Source organism: Balaenoptera acutorostrata, chromosome 4, assembly GCF_949987535.1.
Source record: "Balaenoptera acutorostrata chromosome 4, mBalAcu1.1, whole genome shotgun sequence".
Classification (NCBI taxonomy): domain Eukaryota; kingdom Metazoa; phylum Chordata; class Mammalia; order Artiodactyla; family Balaenopteridae; genus Balaenoptera; species Balaenoptera acutorostrata.
In genome coordinates this window covers 50,324,120-50,347,317 of record NC_080067.1, presented here as the reverse complement: position 1 = coordinate 50,347,317, position 23,198 = coordinate 50,324,120, and the positions used below count along the sequence as shown (strand labels likewise).

At 36.5% G+C, this 23,198-nt stretch overlaps 1 non-coding gene across 1 annotated transcript; it reads left to right on the top strand.

Annotated features, from left to right (window-relative positions):
- The first annotated feature begins 16,680 nt into the window (after window positions 1–16,680).
- LOC114235924 (U6 spliceosomal RNA) lies at window positions 16,681–16,784 on the top strand. Its single transcript, XR_003621994.1, has one exon. It is a non-coding gene; the product is annotated as a U6 spliceosomal RNA (small nuclear RNA).
- Window positions 16,785–23,198: the final 6,414 nt, after the last annotated feature.

Sequence of the window (23,198 nt, the reverse complement as noted above, 5' to 3'; positions counted from 1 at the left end):
TAGAGAAAGCCCGCGTGCAGCAATGAAGACCCAATGCAGCTAAAAATAAAATAAATTTTAAAAAATTATTTAAAAAAAGAAAAAAATAATTAAGAGGAAAGGTCTGTGTCTCTGATATCTGGATATGTTATCAGGGAAGAGAAAGCTTTTCCAGAAATTCCTTTGCCAATGTTGGCCAGAACTATTTAACATGCCCACTTCTACCAGTAAAAATATTGGAAGAATGAGGGTTTATGTTTTCCAATTCATATAGTAGGGAAGAAAAAGGAGAAACAAGCTGGAAAATTGTGTTGTGTTAGCCAAATTAGAATGACACTCATGAAAGAGAGACTGCCTCTAGAGTGGCTGACATATTTGGGTTCTGAGTCTAGAAGGCGATTAGCCAGACTCCGCCTATGAAAGATACACCAACAGGAAGGAAAGTGTCAGTGAAACAAAGCAAGGCCAGCTGCTCCTGGTATGACCTCTACAATGCATTTTCATCCATTATGAGATTCCTAAAATTACTATTGAAAATTCCAAATAACCAAATATTTCCATTACAGTAGAAATATTTGTCTTGTAATTAATATAATGTTCTATCAAATTCATTTTTCCATATCCAAGTATCCATGGCCCCATAGTAGATTCCTAAAAATAGAGCACACCAAATTCTGGGCAAGTTGAAGACTGGTGGGGCACCATGATCAACCAGAATTTTATTTACATGAACACCCGTGAGTCCCGTGGGAAATGTAGTTAGTAGAGTTCTATGATTGTTGAAGCACATGACCAAAAATTCAGAAAAAAACAATGACTCTCATTTACTATGGCATAAAAGGATTGGGAAAGAAACCCGACTTGAGGTAGAGAGTCCAGATCCATGGTTTGAAGATGCTGGTGGGTGTCAGAGAGAAGGAATGATTTTGAGAGTAGCAGTAGGTAAGTATAAAATCTGTGATCTGACTTATTCTCAGGTTCCTAGAATCAAAGGAACTGTGATTAATTTAAAGAACAAATGAAATGAAAATGCTCTGTGAATCAAGACCATTCTACTATTCTCTTCATTCTATTCACAAACTAGGGTTTTCAAGTTGTTGGCAAATACTTGTTACTTAGTAAATGCTTGATATATAAATACATATATAATACATATAATATATAAACACATATATGTACATGTATATAATATATAAACATATATAGCTATAAGTTCTCTTAAACTGAAAGTATTAGAAGCTCAATAAGGTGATCTCATGAATCTGAGGATGATTATCTTTCTACAGTCCTGAAGCATGCTCAGTGGGCAGTGAAAAATGAGCCATGGTACTGACAATAGAAGCAATAGCTAGATTGAGGGTAAAGGCTTTCAGCTTAGTAGGTGGGTCTCAGGACCTGCAGAGGAGAGGGAGACAAGGGATGTGTAACATAGTGGTAAATAACACAGTCTTTGGACATAAATATGGTTAGTTTGAAACTAGGTTCTTCCAGAAACTATGTGATTTTTGTCAAGCAACCTTGTCATGAACATAGAGATGCTCTGCCCAGATGCACTGTCAAGGAAGGACTCATTGCTAAGCTACTGGAAGTGCTGTGGGCAGAAAGCCTGCAGCTGTCAGTCCTTAAGGGATTGTTTGAGCTGCAGACTTCTCCCAAGGTTACAACCTTCCTGGAGGCCACATGCATTGGAGGCAGGCTATAAACTTGGAACCATTTCAATTTCAGTCCAACCTGGGACAATTCTGACAGGTCAATTTTAGCTCCAGGGCTCCTGTACGGCCCGCTGAGGCTGTCCAAACTGCATCAAAGCCAGACCTTTCTCTCTGCCTAATCTTGCTTCTTTCTCATCCCTTTCACAGATACCAATTTCAAGGGCCATTCCTAATAAATGTCTTGTACCTTAAACTTCATCTCAAGTCAGCTTCCTGGAGAACTCAACCTGTGATATACCTCACCGAGGGTAACCATAGATTTTCTCATTTGAAAAATGAATATTGGTAACAATACCAATCTCATATTTTGGAGTTTTATATTTTGTTAAGAAGTTTAAGCAAGAGATATTATTTTACTCTTGTTTTGCTACTGCACCCCCAGGCTAGTTAGGTCTGAGAACATGACATAATAAAAAATCAGTCTAGTATCACATGAGTAAATTGTTCAAGGTTTAACTTGGCATAGATTGCATTGTGATATAATATCAAATGTTTGTGTTTGTTTTGCTTTAATAATCTCAAACAAATATTAAGACCTCTCTTTATTTATCTTGGCATTTATAACCAGAAATTTTGTCAGGGTTATACTATAATGATATAAATTATTACTAAATTTTTCTTCCAGAAAGATTTTTTTAAATGAAAAAAGTTTCTTTGTTGCAGTATTTTCTAGTAACTATTATAGGACCACTATTTACCTTCAACTGTAATTGATACTTTAGATGTTTTAAAAATTAGATTATAATTATTTATGACATTCTCTAATAAGGACACATTCTCCTTTTGAAACACTGTTTGAACTAATTTGATCTTTTCATGGCTTTTAAAATATTTCTATTTATTGGAAGAGACATACAGGTCTTTGAAATCACTGAAAAGAGTGGTAGTCCAGATTATGTGAGGCAAACTACAATTACCACTATTGTTACTGTAATTCTTTTTATCCAATATCACCACAGGCAGAAGAAACATTTAAAAGTAAATTCATCAGTGAGTTAATATAACTATTATCAAGAACAAAGACTATCTTTAGTGTATTTAAAACCACATTTCCTGAGGTATTGAGAATATAAAGAAAATGAATGACACTATGTTAATATGTTCAGAATATATGGTATAATCTGAAAGATGATATAGTTGAATAAATTAAAAGGAGACATAGGATCAAATTAAAAACTATAGTCACAATTATAGCAAATCTTCAAACAAATATGGACGCTTATTATCCATAAAACCTCATGCTAAGCATTTCAGGGAATACAAAGATGAGTAAGTTTACAATTTCATATACAAGGAAGAAAAGTGTACAAAAACCAGGATATAGTAAGTATAAGAAACAGAGGATATTTTAAGTATAAAAAATATTGACAAATACTAGCAGGTGTGAGCGAAAAATATTGCCTGCCATATCAGTAAACAAAAGATGTTGCAGTCATCAAGCCATCACATTATAGCCACCCTGCTGGTGAGTCCAGAGGGAACTCAGGATGGAGGCAGGATATCCCCACATCTAGCAGTCAGATGCTGTAGCCACCTTAACCGTGCACCCTGGGGAAACTCAGGATGAGAAAACACAGTATACTGGCCCCAGGTAGCTAAGGTGCATATGAAAGGAATGATTTCAGTGAGCCCAGACTCTTGCATCTTCCCATACATAGAGAAGAGCTAAATTCCTTAACTTGAGATATCTGGTTTTCTTTCATTAACAGTAATCTTTTGATGTTCCGATTACCTGGTCTCTGCTGCGAAAACTCCTACATATCCTGGCTCCCCCTTGTCTCTTTGGAGTAGTCCCTTAGAGCGATCTGAAAGTCCTGTCTCGAGGGATTGATGTTCTCAGAACGTCCACCGAATAAAATATAACTCTCAACTTTTAGGCTGTGCTTTCCTTTTTTTTTTTCAGTAGACACAGGTATCAAGATAGGAAGAAATCACATGTGTTTGATTAAAGAATTTAGAAAAGAATGGTGAAAATAGCTTTCATAAATGGCATCTATAATTTCAACACTTAGGATGGGAAAGAGGCAAATTGGGGAAAGCCTATTCAGTAGAGAAACATGAACAAGTATTTCACTCCCAGGGTTACACAAAGGAAACTGGGGAACAGAAAACAGTAGAGTTGAGAATTCAGGGTATGTTTAAAGAAGTAGGTGGAGATGTATGTAGAAGAGATAATTAGGTGAAAATTATTATTGAATAAAGATATACATTCATATAAACATTTTCCAAATTTAAGAATATATCCTTAATAGAGCTTCAAGATGGCGGAAGAGTAAGACGCGGAGATCACCTTCCTCCCCACAAATACATCAGAAATACATCTACACGTGGAACTGCTCCTACAGAACACCCACTGAACGCTGGCAGAAGACCTCAGACCTCCCAAAAGGCAAGAAACTCCCCATGTACCTGGGTAGGGCAAAAGAAAAAAGAAATAACAGAGACAAAAGAATAGGGACAGGACCTGCACCAGCAGGAGGGAGCCGTGAAGGAGGAAAGGTTTCCACGCACTAGGAGCCCCTTCGCGGGCGGAGACTGCGGGTGGCGGAGGGGGAAGCTTCGGAGCCACGGAGGAGAGCGGAGCCACAGAGGTGCGGAGGGCAAAGCGGAGAGGTTCCCACACAGAGGCTCGGCGCCGAGCAGCACTCACCAGCCCGAGAGGCTTGTCTGCTCGCCCGCCGGGGCAGGCGGGGCTGGGAGCTGAGGCTTGGGCTTCAGTCGGATCCCAGGGAGAGGACTGGGGCTGGCGGCGTGAACACAGCCTGAAGGGGTTAGCGCACCACAGCTAGCTGGGAGGGAGTCCGGGAAAAAGTCTGCAGCTGCTGAAGAGGCAAGAGACTTTTTCTTACCTCTGTTTCCTGGTGCACGAGGAGAGGGGATTCAGAGCGCCGCTTAAAGGAGCTCCAGAAATGGGCGCCAGCCGCGGCGATCAGCGTGGACCCCAGAGACGGGCATGAGATGTTAAGGCTGCTGCTGCCGCCACCGAGAAGCCTGTGTGTGAGCACAGGTCACTCTCCACACCTCCCCTCCCAGGAGACTGTGCAGCCCGCCACTGCCAGGGTCCCGTGATCCAGGGACAACATCCCCGGGAGAACGCACGGCACGGCACGCCTCAGGCTGGTGCAACGTCACGCCGGCCTCGGCCGCCGCAGGCTCGCCCCGCCTCCTCCGTACCGCTCCCTCCCCCCCGCCTGAGTGAGCCAGAGCCCCCGAAGCAGCTGCTCCTTTAACCCCGTCCTGTCTGAGCGAAGAACAGACGCCCTCAGGCGACCTACACGCAGAGACGGGGCCAAATCCAAAGCTGAACCCTGGGAGCTGTGCGAACAAAGAAGAGAAAGGGAAATTTCTCCCAGCAGCCTCAGGAGCAGCAGATTAAAGCTCCACAATCAACTTGATGTACCTGCATCTGTGGAATACCTGAATAGACAACGAATCATCCCAAATTGAGGAGGTGGGCTTCGGGAGCAACGATATATATATATATTGTTTTCCCTTTTTCTCTTTTTGTGAGGGTGTATATGTATGCTTCTGTGTGTGATTTTGCCTGTATAGCTTTGCTTTTACCATTTGTCCTAGGGTTCTGTCTGTCCTTTTTTTTTTTTTTAACTTAAAATTTTTCTTTTCTTAATAATTATGTTTTATTTAAATAATGTTATTTTATTTTACTTTACTCTATTTTATTTTATCTTCTTCTTTCTCTCTTTCTTTTTTTCCTCCCTTTTATTCTGGGCTGTGTGGAGGACAGGCTGTTGATGCTCCAGCCAGGCGTCAGGACTGTGCCACTGAGGTGGGAGAGCCATGTTCAGGACACTGGTCTACAAGAGACCTCCCAGCTCCACGTAATATCAAATGGCAAAAATCTCCCAGAGATCTCCATCTCAATGCCAAGACCCAGCTTCACTCAATGACCAGCAAGCTACAGAGCTGGACACCCTATGCCAAACAACTAACAAGACAGGAACACAACCCCATCCCTTAGTACCGAGGCTGCCTAAAATCATAATAAAGCAACAGACGCCCCAAAACACACCACCAGACGTGGACCTGCCCACCAGAAAGACAAGATCCAGCCTCATCCACTAGAACACAGGCACTACTCTCCTCTACCAGGAAGCCTACACAACCCACTGAACCAACCTTAGCCACTGGGGACAGACACCAAAAACAACAGGAACTACGAACCAGCAGCCTGCGAAAAGGAGACCCCAAACACAGTAAGTTAAGCAAAATGAGAAGACAGAGAAACACACAGCAGATGAAGGAGCAAGGCAAAAACCCACCAGACCTAACAAATGAAGAGGAAATAGGCAGTCTACGTGAAAAAGAATTCAGAATAATGATAGGAAAGATGATCCAAAATCTTGGAAATAGAATGGAGAAAATACAAGAAACGTTTAACTAGGATTTAGAAGAACTAAAGAGCAAACACACTGTGATGAACAACACAATAAATGAAATTAAAAATTCTCTAGGAGGGATCAATAGCAGAATAACTGAGACAGAAGAACGGATAAGTGATCTGGAAGATAAAATAGTGGAAATAACTACTGCATAGCAGACTAAAGGAAAAAGAATGAAAATAATTGAGGACAGTCTCAGAGACCTCTGGGACAACATTAAATGCACCAACATTCGAATTATAGGGTTCCCAGAAGAAGAAGAGAAAAAGAAAGGGACTGAGAAAATATTTGAAGAGATTATAGTTGAAAACTTCCTTAATATGGGAAAGGAAATAGTAAATCAAGTCCAGGAAGCACAGAGAGTCCCATACAGGATAAACCCAAGGAGAAATCCACCAAGACACATATTAATCAAACTATCAAAAATTAAATACAAAGAAAAAATATTAAAAACAGCAAGGGGAAAACAACAAATAACACACAAGGGAATCCCCATAAGCCTAACAGCTGATCTTTCAGCAGAAACTCTGCAAGCCAGAAGGGAGTGGCAGGACATATTTAAAGTGATGAAGGAGAAAAACCTACAACCAAGATTACTCTACTCAGCAAGGATCTCATTCAGATTTGATGGAGAAATTAAAACCTTTACAGAGAAGCAAAAGCTAAGAGAACAAAAAACCCCAAAGTTAGCAGAAGGAAAGAAATCATAAAGATCAGAACAGAAATAAATGAAAAAGAAATGAAGGAAACGATAGCAAAGATCAATAAAACTAAAAGTTGGTTCTTTGAGAAGATAAACAAAATTGATAAACCATTAGCCAGACTTATCAAGAAAAAAAGGGAGAAGACTCAAATCAATAGAATTAGAAATGAAAAAGGAGAAGCAACAACTGACACTGCAGAAATACAAAGGGTCATGAGAGATTACTACAAGCAACTATATGCCAATAAAATGGACAACTGGAAGAAATGGACAAATTTTTAGAAATGCACAACCTTCTGAGACTGAACCAGGAAGAAATAGAAAATATGAACAGACCAATCAGAAGCACTGAAATTGAAAATGTGACAAAAAATCTTCCAACAAACAAAAGCCCAGGAGCAGATGGCTTCACAGGCAAATTCTATCAAACATTTAGAGAAGAGTTAACTCCTATCCTTCTCAAACTCTTCTAAAATATAGCAGAGGGAGGAACACACCCAAACTCATTTTACAAGGCCACCGTCACTCTGATACCAAAACCAGACAAAGATGTCTCAACGAAAGAAAACTACAGGCCAAAATCACTGATGAACATAGATGCAAAAATCCTCAACAAAATACTAGCAAACAGAATCCAACAGCACTTTAAAAGCATCATACACTATGATCAAGTGGGGTTTACCCCAGGAATGTAAGGCTTCTTCAATATACACAAATCAATCAATGTGATGCACCATATTAACAAATTGAAGGAGAGAAACCATATGATCATCTCAATAGATGCAGAGAAAGCTTTTGACAAAATTCAACATCCATTTATGATAAAAACCCTCCACAAAGTAGGCATAGAGGGAACTTTCCTCAACATAATAAAGGCCATATACGACAAACCCACAGCCAACATCGTCCTCAATGGTGAAAAATTGAAACCATTTCTTCTAAGATCAGGAACTAGACAAGGTTGCCCACTCTCACCCCTATTATTTAACATAGTTTTGGGAGTTTTAGCTACAGCAATCAGAGAAGAAAAAGAAGTAAAAGGAATCCAAATTGGAAAAGAAGTGAAGCTGTCACTGTTTGCAGATGACATGATACTATACATAGAAAATCCTAAAGATGCTACCAGAAAACTACTAGAGCTAATCAATGAATTTGGTAAAGTAGCAGGATACAAAATTAATGCACAGAAATCTCTTGCATTCCTATACACTAATGATGAAAAATCTGAAAGTGAAATTAAGAAAACACTCCCATTTACCATTGCAACAAAAAGAATAAAATATCTAGGAATAAACCTACCTAAGGAAACAGAAGACCTGTATGCAGAAAATTATAAGACACTGATGAAAGAAATTAAAGATGATACAAATAGATGGAGAGATATATCATGTTCTTGGACTGGAAGAATCAACATTGTGAAAATGACTCTACTACCCAAAGCAATCTACAGATTCACTGAAATCCCTATCAAACTACCAAAGGCATTTTTCATAGAACTGGAACAAAAAAATTCACAATTTGTATGGAAACACAAAAGACCCCGAACAGCCAAAGCAATCTTGAGAACGAAAAATGGAGCTGGAGGAATCAGGCTCCCTGACTTCAGACTATACTACAAAGCTACAGTAATCAAGACAGTATGGTACTGGTACAGAAACAGAAATATAGATCAATGGAACAGGATAGAAAGCCCAGAGATACACCCATGCACATATGGTCACCTTATCTTTGATAAAGGAGGAAAGAATATACAGTGGTGAAAAGATTACCTCTTCAATAAGTGGTGCTGGGAAAACTGGACAGCTACATGTAAAAGAATGAAATTAGAACATTCCCTTACACCATACACAAAAACAAACTCAAAATGGATTAAAGACCTAAATGTAAGGCCAGACACCATCAAACTCTTAGAGGAAAACATAGGCAGAACACTCTATGACATAAATCACAGCAAGATCCTTTTTGACCCACCTCCTAGAGGAATGTAAATAAAGAAAAAAATAAACAAATGGGACCTAATGAAACTTAAAACCTTTTGCACAGCAAAGGAAACCATAAACAAGACGAAAAGACAACCCTTAGAATGGGAGAAAATATTTGCAAATAAAGCAACTTACAAAGGATTAATCTCCTAAATTTGCAAGCAGCTCAATATTAAAAAAACAAACAAGTCAATCCATAAATGGGCAGAAGACCTAAACAGACATTTTTCCAAAGAAAATATACAGATTGCCAACAGACACATGAAAGAATGCTCAACATCATTAATCATTAGAGAAATGCAAATCAAAACTACAAGGAGATATCATCTCACACCGGTCAGAATGGCCATCATCAAAAAATCTAGAAACAATAAATGCTGGAGAGGGTGTGGAGAAAAGGGAACCCTCTTGCACTGTCAGTGGGAATGTAAATTGATACAGCCACTATGGAGAACAGTATGGAGGTTCCTTAAGAAACTAAAAATATAACTACCATACAACCCAGCAATCCCACTACTGGGCATATACCCTGAGAAAACCATAATTCAAAAAGAGTCATGTACCAAAATGTTCATTGCAGCTCTATTTACAATAGTCAGGACGTGGAAGCAACTGAAGTGTCCATCAACAGATGAGTGGATAAAGAAGATGTAGCACATATGTAAATTGAATATTACTCAGCCATAAAAAGGAATGAAACTGAGTTATTTGTAGTGAGGTGGATGGACATAGAGACTGTCATACAGAGTAAAGTAAGTCAGAAAGAGAAAAACAAATACCATATGCTAACACATATATATGGAATCTAAAAAAAAAAAAAAAATGGTCATGAAGAACCTAGGGGCAAGGGGCAAGACGGGAATAAAGACGCATACCTACTAGAGAATGGACTTGAGGATACGGGGAAGGGGAAGGGGAAGCTGGGACAAAGTGAGAGAGTGGCATGGACGTATATACACTACCAAACGTAAAATAGATAGCTAGTTGGAAGCAGCTGCATAGCGCAGGGAGATCAGCTCGGAACTTTGTGACCACCTGGGGGTGGGATAGGGAGGGTGAGAGGGAGGGAGATGCAAGAGGGAAGAGATATGGGAACATATGTATATGTATAACGGCTTCACTTTGTTATGAAGCAGAAACTAACACACCATTGTAAGGCAATTATATTCCAATAAAGATGTTAAAAAAAAATAAAAATTAAAAATAAATAAATTTAAAAAATATATATATCCTTAATAAATATGTACATCTTGGCCTGATTTTATACATAGATATTCTTAGAACAAGAGAACATGAAATGTAAAATGATTAAAAAACAAAGAAACTCATCTTTCCATTGGCTTCCAATATCAATTAGGAGACATATTGCTAAAGGGGACGGGGATAGAAAAGGTGGATTCCCAAGCTATAAAACAATAACTTCTTCATATTCATCCTGCCTGTTTCAGCCTATTTAAACCTGTTTTACTTGTAAATGTGTGCACTTTCAACTTTGAAAGCTCAGCCTTTTCCTGATGCTTCAAATTCAATCAGGCTGTTTATGATCCTTTTAGAAGTTTTATAACTTTCCCATCTACTTAACACATGGAATCCCTTAGAAATGTGACTTCTTCAGCTAAAATAAAATGAACACATGGATTATTTTTCTTCTTTTTCCATGTTCCTCATCATACTTTCAATCCCATATCTTTTGTTGCCAATCCATCGTCTACCTAGTAACTTCTTTCCTTAAAATCTGTCATATTTTTCAAGCCCCACATCATATTCTTATCAGCATGGATATCACATGGAATTTCTCCACCTTCAAGATCTTAAATTAGATGCTTTCTCTCTATTATCATAAACCCTTTATCTTTTCTTTCTTTCAGGTTCAATAAATCAGCTTTTTATATTTTCAGTATAAACTCCTATTGCTCAATCGTGCTAATTTACTCAGTTCTTTAATCTCTAGTTATAGACTGCAGAACACATCACGACCTTTATTTCCATCACTGCACCCACCCTAAGCTCATATTTTCCCAGAGTTTATTGTCCTTTCTCTACTTCCAGGCCATAAATTATTGTTGATTAAAGATTTAAATACATGAAGCCAAATTCCCCTTAAAAAAAATGAGACAAAACATGGCCTTCATCTTTTAGTAGGGCTCACTATTGCAAAACATTATTTAGTTCACACGTTTTTTTCTCATTCCCTAGCATACTTCCAAGAAAGCAATACCAAAATTTACACATTGCTATATCTCTTTAAATCCCCAATTCACACACACTTTAATAACAACTCCCAGTGTGAACTTCCTCAGGTAATATCCTCCCTAACTCAGCAAATTACTTTTACCATATTTATCTCTTATTCTATCATTTGGTCTCAGAGAAAGAGGTATCTCTCCTCCCAACATTTATATTTTAAAATGCTTGCTTTACCATACACTTAGCCCCTTCCTCGTTGATGTCTATCCCCCAAAACTGAATGTCCACCTGAGTGTTCTACTACAAACCCTTATTAAGACAAAAATCTAATCCATCACTTTTCTCTACTCTCTTTCCATATACTTAACATAGAACCAGCCTCAACTTTTAGATCATTTTTTTCACTTACCTTCACATCATTGTCAAGTTCTTTAAAATCAACTTGCACAGTATATATATATATATATATATATATATATATATATATATATATATATATATATTTGTACTGTCCTCCACCTCTTCATTTATGCTGCCACCAGGACTGAAAAGGCAGGACTCATGAGATATCTTAATTTCACTGTTGCAAACACCTCTTAACTACTTTGATTCTGCTCTTATTTCTCTTCCATATATTATTGCCAATTTAATCTTCTAAAAACAATGCACTATTATATCGTTTCCTTCCCTGACAGTACCTCATTTGCCAAGTCGTCTCAATTCATTAGTCTGATGCTTAAGACTCTCCTGAATTTGAATTTGTCAGCTCTATTTTTAGAATTTTATACTATTCTGCAAAATGAGTTTTATACTCCAGCCAGACAGGAATGATCACGCAGTACACAGTGTCAACATGCTTTTTCATCTGTCCAGCACCTTTTGAACACACTTCGTATGATGGAAGGAATTTCCTTCTCTATGATTTCAAGTCTCCACTGCTGCCAAGAAACAGGCATGATTCCTTAATCAGATATACTGACTTGAAGTAAAAGAAGAGAAAGATAAGAAAAGAAAGGTACTGTGTGGAGCAAATTTACGTGAGGGAGCTGATGAAATACTCAGCAATCGGAGGCAAAAATAGAAACTTTTCTCCATAAAATTCTCAATTTAGTGTTCTGTGCTGTTTTTATTTTATTATAACTTCTTCCTCTTCTTAATCTCATCAATTTGGTTTATCCAATGTACTGCTACCACTATTGCAGGTATGCTAATGGTACTGCTACCAATGTTACCAGTTGTAGCAGCGAAACTCAAAGGATGTGGCATAGAATACATTGTGGAATATAATGAAGATATTTTCCTTAGAAGAGAGGTGAGAGCTAGGACTCAAAATCATAAAGAGTGGGCTTCCCTGGTGGCGCAGTTGTTGGGAATCCGCCTGCCAATGTGGGGAACATGGGTTCGAGCCCTGGTCCGGGAGGGTCCCACATGCCATGGAGTGGCTAAGCCCATGTGCCACAACTACTGAGCCCGCATGCCACAACTACTAGAGCCTGCACACTTAGAACCCATTATCTGCAACAGGAGAGGCCACCGCAATGAGAGGCCCACACACCACAGCGGAGTGACCCCCGCTCGCTGCAGCTGGAGAGAGTCCACGCACAGCGACGAAGACCCAATGCAGCCAAAGATAAATAAATAAATAAATAAATATTTTTTTTAAAAAATCATAAAGAGAAGTATAAATTACATTCAGAATCACCTATTTACTAAGGAAGGGTAGACGGTTATTTATTACAAAAAGATGTCTGTCAAAACAATCAGCACAAATAGATTGTGGCATATGAGTTACATTTCTGATTCCAATAATATAAATTCTAGGTATTCCAAATATCTAAGAATGTATTGCAATATGCATATAATATTGGAAATATGAAATTTTTCTCTCCCATTACCTAGACCAGGGGTCCCCAACCCCCAAGCCGCAGACGGGTACCGGTCCACAGCCTGTTAGGAACCGGGCTGCACAGCAAGAGGTGAGTGGCGGGCGAGTGAGCAAAGCTTCATCTGCCCTCCCCATCGCTCCCCATCGCTCCCCATCGCTCACATTACCGCCTGAACCACCCCCACCCCCACACCCGTGGAAAAATTGTCTTCCATGAAACCGGTCCCTGTTGCCAAAAATGTTGGAGACGGCTGACCTAGACCATTTAGGGTAGCAAAAGCAGAACAAAATAAAACAAACTACAAATAATAAATTATAAATACTACCTTATATTTTCTTGTAATCTGATTATGTAAAGATCCACTCAACAGCAAAAGCATACATAATTTTCTTATCAGGTTAAATGGTGACATGTGACTGGCCATTCCTCTTTTCTTGGAAGTGGGTCAGGGCACAGTCTCAAGGATGTTGAGATCAATCACAAGTTTTAATGTTGGAAATAGCAAATAATTCAAAAATTTTAAAATGACAATTATGTTATAATAATAATTAACAATTCAAATTTCAGTGCTATTTATGCTAAAACTTTGTTTCCTTTATGGCAGACAGCTATGTAAAATGTTATATTTATTTATAACATATATATGTGTGTATATATAAATGAAATAAGCAGTTTTAGTAGTGACAACATAGTTCAATTTTTAATTGAAAATAAATACTGTAAAGTTTATTTAAATTAACTAAACCAACATTTTCATTTCTACCCTGCCACATCTTTTCTCCTGTAAGCTGTATGATTGACACACAGCTTCTGCCAAGCCACAGTGAGTTTACAGCCTTAGGTCCTTTTAGTAAGCTGCCTTATCTCTTACTTAATATTGTGTATCCTTTGGTGTTTCTGAGGTTGTATTTCAAGTTCAGAGGTTTCCTTTAAAAGACACATGACAAAGTGCCAGAGAAGTAACAGTACTGGCTTTTGGGTAGCTGGACTAATCTTCAGTGTTCTAAAGTTTCCCAATTTTCTATTATTGGCCTATATGATTTTTATAATTAAAAAAAATTTGCTAAAACATGCCAGTCTTCTTTAAAATCAACAGGTTCCATTATTCATTAAGCCAATCAAGGAATGAGTCCTGATCTTATTTCATGAATTAGTACAAAATACATCAGAGAAATAAATTAACATACACACCCGTAAGTAATGGTATTTAAAGATGAATCTTTTCTCACTAGTTTAAGTGCAAAAAAACACATAGCATTTCATAGATTAACTTCCAAAATGAAGTAATGGGAATGAAGACAAAATGGTCATCATAAGATTGCTTGGGATCCTCAGTGACCAAGATTCATATTCTCTCTCTCTGTCTCTTTCTCACTTAAAGGGCACCCAGGAATAATTTTGCTACATTTCACAGCAAAACTTCACTCCAAGATTTCAGGAGAATCCTATACTTGTACACTATGAAAGACATCAGCTGTGTAAGTTCTTTTAACTGGAATGCTGGTAGCTAAGAAAGCATGTTGACATCATAGTTCAGAATCATGGAGTACCTGTCTCTAAAATCTACTAGCTGATTAGAGTCTTAATCTGAATATAGAAGCAATCTGTCAGGCCTTGTCTCTTCTCCCCATAGCTCTGGAATCATGAAAATCCTGGTTACTTGCTTAGCCTCACTCTGCCACCAAGACCATTTCTGACCTTAACCGGGAAGAATTTAAGATGTTTAGTTCAACTAAATGAAAATCAGTATGAAATCATCATTGCTGCTAGTCTCTCATTCTTTTATTAAACAACAATTTATACAGGAATGACTGCCTGCCCAAGACTGCTAGGCACTGGCAATATAGACATTACTGACACACACAGAAGTACAGCGTGCACTGACAGCATAGAGCAAGGGCTCTGACCCAGGCTGAGAGGTCAAGGGAAAATTCATCACTACAGAAGTGGCTTATGAGATGGAGATGCAAAAGATGAAAGAGAATTAACCAGACATAGGGCAGGAGGAAGATTGTAAGTAGGGGGAAGGGAGGGGAGAAGGGAGAGAGAAGCACTAGGTGCAATAGCTCTAAGGCAGGAAGGAAAAGGACTTATTCTAGAAACCTGAGTCAGGTGAGTGTGGCTGAATCACAAGGGAAAGTGGTGTGAAACGAGTAGCTAGAAGAGTGGCAAGGAATGGAAAACAAAAAGACAAATCAGCCCCCAGATTTCATTTTAACGGAAACTGGGAGCCACTGAAGGAATATAAACATGGTAGAGACATATTTATGGCAGTGATTTTTAAAAAGATAATTCTGGCCAAAATATGAAGATTTCATTAGGAAGACAAAAGAAGGAAGAGGAAACCAACTATGAGGCCATTGCAGTATTCCAGGTGAGACTGTTGCCACAGGAGATAAACATAAAGAAAAGCATATGAGAAGGTTTCCCAGACAGGATCAGCTAGATTTGATAACTGAAAAATAGGGTTAAGGGTGAGAGAGTCATCAAGAATGACTTTTGGGTTTCTCAGCTAGACTTTCCTTAGTGTATGTACTAGCTCTTAAACCTGAGTGCTTGACCCATAAGTGCTTGTCTTGGTAATTTGCCCCATACTACATTCTTTTAAGAGTCAGCTGAAACATGCTAACTTAGACATTCAGTTATTGCCTTGTCCCTGGATTCCCCACCACCTGCCTATAGAAGCATCCTATTTCCAATTTTTTGACATTGAGCAACTGTTTTGACTACTATATTTTTTCTCTTACCCTTCGTATTTTATTTATTTTACACTGCTTCATTAAAAAATTAAGGCTGCCTTTAAAATATCTACAGTTAAATTGCTGAGCATTAGGGCTAAGGGAAAATGCAGACTGGGTGAAAACTAGACCAGATTTGTGCAGGTCATTACATTTATAAAAACTTTTAAAAAAAGAGTTGCAACTTTTAAATATCATATTATGGTAGTCAAAGCAAAAAATGGAACATGATCTGCCTCTCAGTTTACAATGTCTACAGAATATAAGCATTTCAATTGTTTGAGGAAAGCAATAGATGTGTTGGCACTTAGGAACATCTCTCTTTAGGAGATGCTAAGTGATGTGATGCATCCCAACAACCTCCTTGTAATAAACGTAATACTGATTTTCAGAAAATAGATTTGCATTGGAATGGAGAAAGAAGAATAAAAGAGAGGAATGCTTCACCTGGGAAGAAACTGATAGGGGGAGATCAATTTTTAACTATACCATTTTTCACCCCTGAGACTAAAATGCTCACTAAGAGAGTATTTTCTCTGGTATGCACAATCCAATCCAAGTAGTTCATACTCCAGTTAAGTTAGAGGAAAGAAAAAAGGGTGAGAACGCTGGCATTGAGATATGGGAAGAGGCCACATCTCTTTAGCACCACCTCCCTTCCTGCCACACATATATAAACACACATACAAACTCACAATCTCAGCTGGACTTTTGATAAAATTTGGATGGTACACAGTTCAGTATCAGTTATGTGAAGTAGAATTAGTGATGTGATTAAGAGCACAGACCCTGCACAGAGTCTGTCTAGCTTTGATCTTGGGCAAGTTAACCAATCTTTCTATCATAAAATAGGAATAAAATTGGTACCTACCTAATACAATTTTAAGGAAGATTAAATAAATTAATTTTCATAAAATGCTTAGAAAACTGCCAGCATATAATATGTACTCTTCTTTGTTTATTTAAAAAATACAAGAAACCTTCTATAAAGATTTGGAGGATCAAAATCCTATACTGTTCAATCATTTGTTATTCAGCAAATATTCATTGCATATCTATTGTGTCAAGGCCTATACTTAAAGTACATTATGGCGTGCTTGCTTCGGCAGCACATGTACTAAAACTGGAACAATACAGAGATTAGCATGGTCCCTGCGCAAGGATGACATGCAAATTCGTGAAGCGTTCCATATTTTTAAAAGGGAACCCTCTTGCACTGTTGGTGGGAATGTAAACTGATACAGTCACTATGGAGAAGAGCATGGAGGTTCCTTAAAAAACTAAAAATAGAACTACCATACGACCCAGCAATCCCACTACTGGGCATATACCCTGAGAAAACCATAATTCAAAAAGAGTCATGTACCAACATGTTCACTGCAGCTCTATTTACAATAGCCAGGATATCCAAGCAACCTAAGTGTCCATAGACAGATGAATGAATAAAGAAGATGTGGCACGTGTATACAATGGAATATTACTCAGCCATAAAAAGAAATGAAATTGAGTTATTGTTGGAAGGACCTAGAGTCTGTCATACAGAGTGAAATAAGTCAGAAAGAGAAAATCAAATACCATATGCTAACACATATATATGGAATCTAAAAAAAAAAAGAAAAAAAATGGTTCCGAAGAACCTAGGGGCAGGACAGGAATAAAGACGCAGACGTAGACAATGGACTTGAGGACATGGGGAGGGGGAAGGGTAAGCTGGGATGCAGTGAGAGAGTAGCATTGACATATATACACTACCAAATGTAAAGTAGATAGCTAGTGGGAAGCAGCTGCATAGAACAGGCTGATCAGCTGGGTGCTTTGTGTCCCCCTAGAGGGGTGGGGTAGGGGGGGTGGGAGGGAGATGCAAGAGGGAGGGGATATGGGGATATATGTATACATATAGCTGATTCACTTTGTTTTACAGCAGAAACTAGCACACCATTGTAAAGCAATTATACTCCAATAAAGATGTTAAAAAAATAAATAAAAATAAAGTACATTATGGCAAGTGTGAATATGATAGATCTTCAGCTGCCAAGCCCTAATCTCCCCCAACTATTTTACTTTTAAATCTAATAACTGATTTCTATCTCTCTCTCTTTTTTCCTTTCTCTCTCTTTTATTTATTTTTAAATATTTTCTCACTAGTTAACAGTTCAATAAAATACTGTATATAAGACTTAGTTTAGAAAGATGGTCTAGTCATATTGCTTGGATATACACACTTTACAGATTAACTGAAGTGATTGTAGTGCTAAATTTTTGTGCGGATAAACTGAGGAGCCAAATACAAAACCCACTTTTATTTTCAGATGGCTTTTAAGTAGCGAGTACTGTCTGGAGGCATGGACTTAATCCTAGAGTACACAGGTAAATATGTTCATTCATGGAGGAAGTTTAGGTCTAGGCTCAAGTTTATTCCATATTACCCTCCCTTACCATAAACCAGGATAACATACAACCAGTGACAGCTCCAATAGATCCAAATACAATGTATATTCTTGGTAACATTTGAATGTGACCAAAATTAATGCTTTATTTCAACAGAAACAAGTCACATGTACTTAAGTATGCATAGTATGAAATCAAGATATGGTATTTAAAATGTCTTATATTAACATGCATATTTCTTGGGCTCTTAGATGAAAATTACCTATATTTGAATATATGCATATCCTTTATGCATATCCTGAATGCATATCAGGAAGCTAAAATTTAAATATTTTATTTTTTTTCATTTCTTGGCAGAAAAGCCAATTGTGACCTAAATTTTCTTCTAAATTATTTGTGACATTGTTTTCTCCACTAAAGAAATGGAAGTCCAAAAACACTCTATGCATGAATGACAGCACTTTTTTTCCTAATGGAAAAACATTCATTTTAATGTCAGTATTAAAGTATTAATACCTCATAGGAAAATATTTTTACATATTAAGCAAATAAAATATTTTAAGATAGTTATGTAATCATTTTAAGGGTTTGAAGAAAGCATGCATTTAGTTTACCAAAGGGCAGTTTTCAAAGTTAAATTTGAATTTAAAAAGTTACATTTATACGGTTTTCAGACCCACGGTTAACTGAAATTAACATGAAATTAGTTTAAAAGTTCAGGTTTAAAAATTTTGTTGTGAGCTAATATTTGTGACAGAAAAGTATTTTAACATATATTAAATTCCAAATAAACAATGACTCTTTACAAGAAATATAAAAATTCTTACATGATATATAGAGGGCTTAGTAACAAATACTGTAGAAGATCACCTTTTAATTTTGTTGGTTCTAAAGAATTCATTAAAACATATCCTTAAATATATTAAATTTAAGAAACATCTTTTTAGAAGATAGTGTTCAGATATTTCAATATTTAAAAGTATTTAAAATGTATATGTAGACTTGTATGTTGTTTATATCTTTAATACCAATGCATATGGTAACGTAGCAGCTATATGTTTAAATCAGTAGTGATGTGATAACAATAGCAAACAAATAGGATTTGTATATAAATTCAGAAGTCAGATGTTTCTGAACCAAGGCAAAGTCATATGAGACCCATGTGGTTTCCCAACTGAGAAGCAGTCGGCCACAGACTGCTGTATTGTGAATCACAACTCTGTCATCTCACTTTTTTGAGCAAGTTGTATAACTTGCTCCTGCCTATATGCCTAAAAAGCTCAATAAATAGTTTTGGTAGGTTGACTAAACAAATAAGCAAATTTTTCTAAGACTCTTTTTCTTCTTTTGCAAGGTACTCAAGCAGGCAATCATAAAGTCAAATACAGTTGTTTCCAATTGTTATTATTTGTATTATTACTCCCATTACTACTGGTTAGACATTATTGGGACTATGGCTTCTAAATAATATTTGATATGATCAACTATCATCAGGCCTGTCAATTGGATGAGCAATGCTGAGAATGGCTCAATCAAAATTTCTCCTTATAATAGCCAAATGATCACAGCAATAGTAATTTTTAAAATAAAATAAAATAACAAAGATAGAATTTGAGCTCTTCGGTGAAGGAGTTTAAAATACCTTACTTATCCATATTCTTACAGAATATCTTAACACTGAAACTCTAAAATTGCCTGTCTAATGTAAAACCAATATGAGTCAATATTAGTCCTAAAACAAACATACTATACTTACCCACATTTTATATTAAAAATGTGCAATTTGTCACACTTCTATATACAACAAAAATGTTGTATATAAAAATGTATGACCAATATATTATTTTTAATATATTACCATAAAATAACAAAAAATGAGCAAACATAATCTGGGATAAAATAAACATTTCTGCAAAAAAAAAAAAAAAAAAGGAAAAGAAAGAAAACAAGGGATATAATTTCTAGTAACTTTAACTATAGGACATATGAAAATTTTTCCCAAGAGTGACATTTTAAAATTAAATTTTGTTTATAATTTTTACTTATAAAAGGTAGTAACACTGGAATGAAAAAATATATATACTGTATATTTAAAGTGTATAATCTATGGCATCAGGTGTAAAAATATTGATAATGGAAACACATTAATCTAATTGTAACATACTGTAAAGTAGAACAAAAAATGTCATGTCCCCAACAGATATTATGAAACAATGAGAAGTGGAGTTGAAATAAAAATTTATTGATAAAAATCATTTAGTTTTTTTTTCTGTAATATGATGATATTGCTCAGGGATTGGCAAACTACTGTCCATAAACCAGATCTGGTCCACCAGCTGTTTTGTAAATAAAGTTTTATTGAAACAAAGCCACATTCATTCCTTTACATACAATCTATGGCTGCTTTTGTGCTACAGTGTGTCTAAATAGTTATTATAGAGACCATATGGCCTACAAAACTTAAATTATTTATTATTTGGCTCTTTATAGGAAAAGTTTGCTGACCTCCAATATAGAGTGTTGTTACAGATAATCTATTATTACTAACAAAGTGGTTTAAAATGGTATTTCATATGCTTCTTGGTTTCAAATGTATATATGCAAAATAAATATCATATTACTCTTGGAAATTTTTCTTTCTTCAAAGCTTCAAATTCCTAACAATGAAGATAAAAGTTCTATTTCATAATGTTCTCTGACATTTAAAATTTTTTTTAATTAAATAGGTTTTTAAAGTACCATTTTAATGAAGTATTGGATTTAATTAATTTTATATGTTGGAATTACCACAAGGGAATTCAAACTCTACAATTATTCTTTGTGAAATGAACTTGGCACATTCACGGATCTATGTAAGAAAATGAAATAGGCTGCACATCACTGCTAGTTTTATCCATTCTGCTTATCACCAAGTAAATATTTTTTAAATTTAAAATTTATAACAAAATATTTTTCTCATATATGTGCAATTACCTCTACTTTTACATTTGTTTAAACAGATGTGCACAGGTTTGCACATTTTTTTAGCAAACCAAAGAAATGCTATGATTAGAATAAGTGTATGATTTCATAAATCCATCTTGATTAGCCTCAAGTTTTTTCTGATTTTCTAAATTAGCAATTCTTAGCTCCTGGCAAGCCATAAACAGTTTTCATTTCACGAATGTCGCTTTCTGCTCTGCTACAGAGGTATCTTTGTAAAGAGCATAATTTCTGATGATACGGAGATTAACGCACGTGTAAGAGTCACTCAAGTAGTTATTATTCAATTTAAATCTAACTTCTGCATAATTACATCATAATGTAGCTTCCATTCAGCTGCTTAATATTCTTGATATCATGTACTCTCAAGGTAATCACTAACCTAAGAGCAACCTCTGCTGGCAAACAGAGGCTGAGCTGCAAACATTTTTACCATAGTTTTACAATGTCTTTTGACCATGTCAGATTAAAAATTATGTTTTGGGGAAGTTTTTAACATTTTTGTTGTATACAGAAGTGTGACAAATTGCACATTTTTAATATAAAATGTGGGTAAGTATAGTATGTTTGTTTTAGGACTAAACAAAATTCATAAGATTTTTTTAAAATGCTTGATTCTTGATTCTCAGCTTTGTGGCCTGAGGGTCACTTAGGAAGAACAGTTAAAGATAAGAGCTCAGATTTCACAGGATTTTAATAATATTGAATGAGAGGATGATGTATCAGGAAGTTTACTGTAATAAAATAGGCATGTGTAAGAAAAAAAATTCATGTTAAAACAAAATTTAAAGGTTCTTGAAGAAAAAAAAGTGCTTGAAGACATAGTTTAACTATTTATTGGGTTGGCCAAAAAGTGCCTTCGGTGTCTAAGTAAAGGTAAAAGGCACATTTTTCATTTTGACCAAGAACTTTATTGAACAAAGTATTCACCCTTTTGTTCCACTACTTTCTGCCATTTTTCAGGCAACTTCATAATTCCATCTTCCCAAAACTTTTTATCTTTTTGAACAAAGAACTGTTCCAGGTGCCTTTTTTCCTTTGCTTCCAGGGAATTGATATATTTTCCATTAAGAGAACTTTGTAAAGACCTAAATTATTAGAGATCCGAAGGTACAATGTCTGGTGAATATGGTGGATGAATCAGAACTTCCCAGCCAAGCTGTAACAGATTTTTGCCTAATCATCAAAGAAACATGCTGTCTTGCATTATCCTGATGGAAGATTATGTGTTTTCTGTTGACTAATACTGGACGCTTTTCATCGAGTACTGCTTTCAGTTGGTCTAATTGGGAGCAGTACTTGTTGGAATTAAGCATTTTGGTTTTCCAGAAAGAGCTCAAAATAGAGGACGCCCTTCCAATCCCACCATATACACAACATCACCTTCTTTGGTTGAAGACCAGCCTTTGGTGTGGTTGGTGGTGGTTCATTCGCTTGCGCCACGGTCTCTTCCATTCCACATTATTGTACAGTATCCACTTTTCATTGCCTGTCACAATTTGTTTTAAAAACGTAGCGTTTTCATTATGTTTAAGTAGAGAATCTCATGCGGAAATATGGTCAAGAAGGTTTTTTTCGCTTAACTTATGTGGAACCCAAACATCAAAGCGATTAACATAGCCAAACTGGTGCAAATGATTTTCAACCCTTGATTTGAATATTTTGAGTATGTCAGCTATCTCCTGCGTGGTATAACGTTGATTGTTCTCAATTAATGTCTTGATTTGATCGCTATCAACTTCAACTGGTCTACCCGACCGTGGAGCATCGTCCAGAGAGAAACCTCCAGCACGAAACTTCGCAAACCACTTTTGACATGTTCGATCAGTCACAGCACCTTCTCCATACACTGCACAAATCTTTTTGTGTGTTTCAGTTGCGTTTTTACCTTTCTTGAAATAATAAAGCATAATATGCCAAAAATGTTGCTTTTTTTCTTCCATCTTCAATATTAAAATGGCTACACAAAAATTCACCAATTTTGATGTATTTTTTTAAATGCACGCTGATATGACAGTTGTCACAGTCAGTCTAACAAAATTATTTTGAATGAAGTTAAAGACAACTAAGTGCTGCTAGAGCCATTGCACAGAAAAAACCAAATGAATCTTTTGGTCAACCCAATATTTTCATTACCCTCCTACTTATATCCTTTAAAAAAAAATAGATTTGTTTATTTATTCTAAAAAAGTTTACTGTAAAATACAAAGTTCTATATAAATAAGTTAATTCTAAATTTTA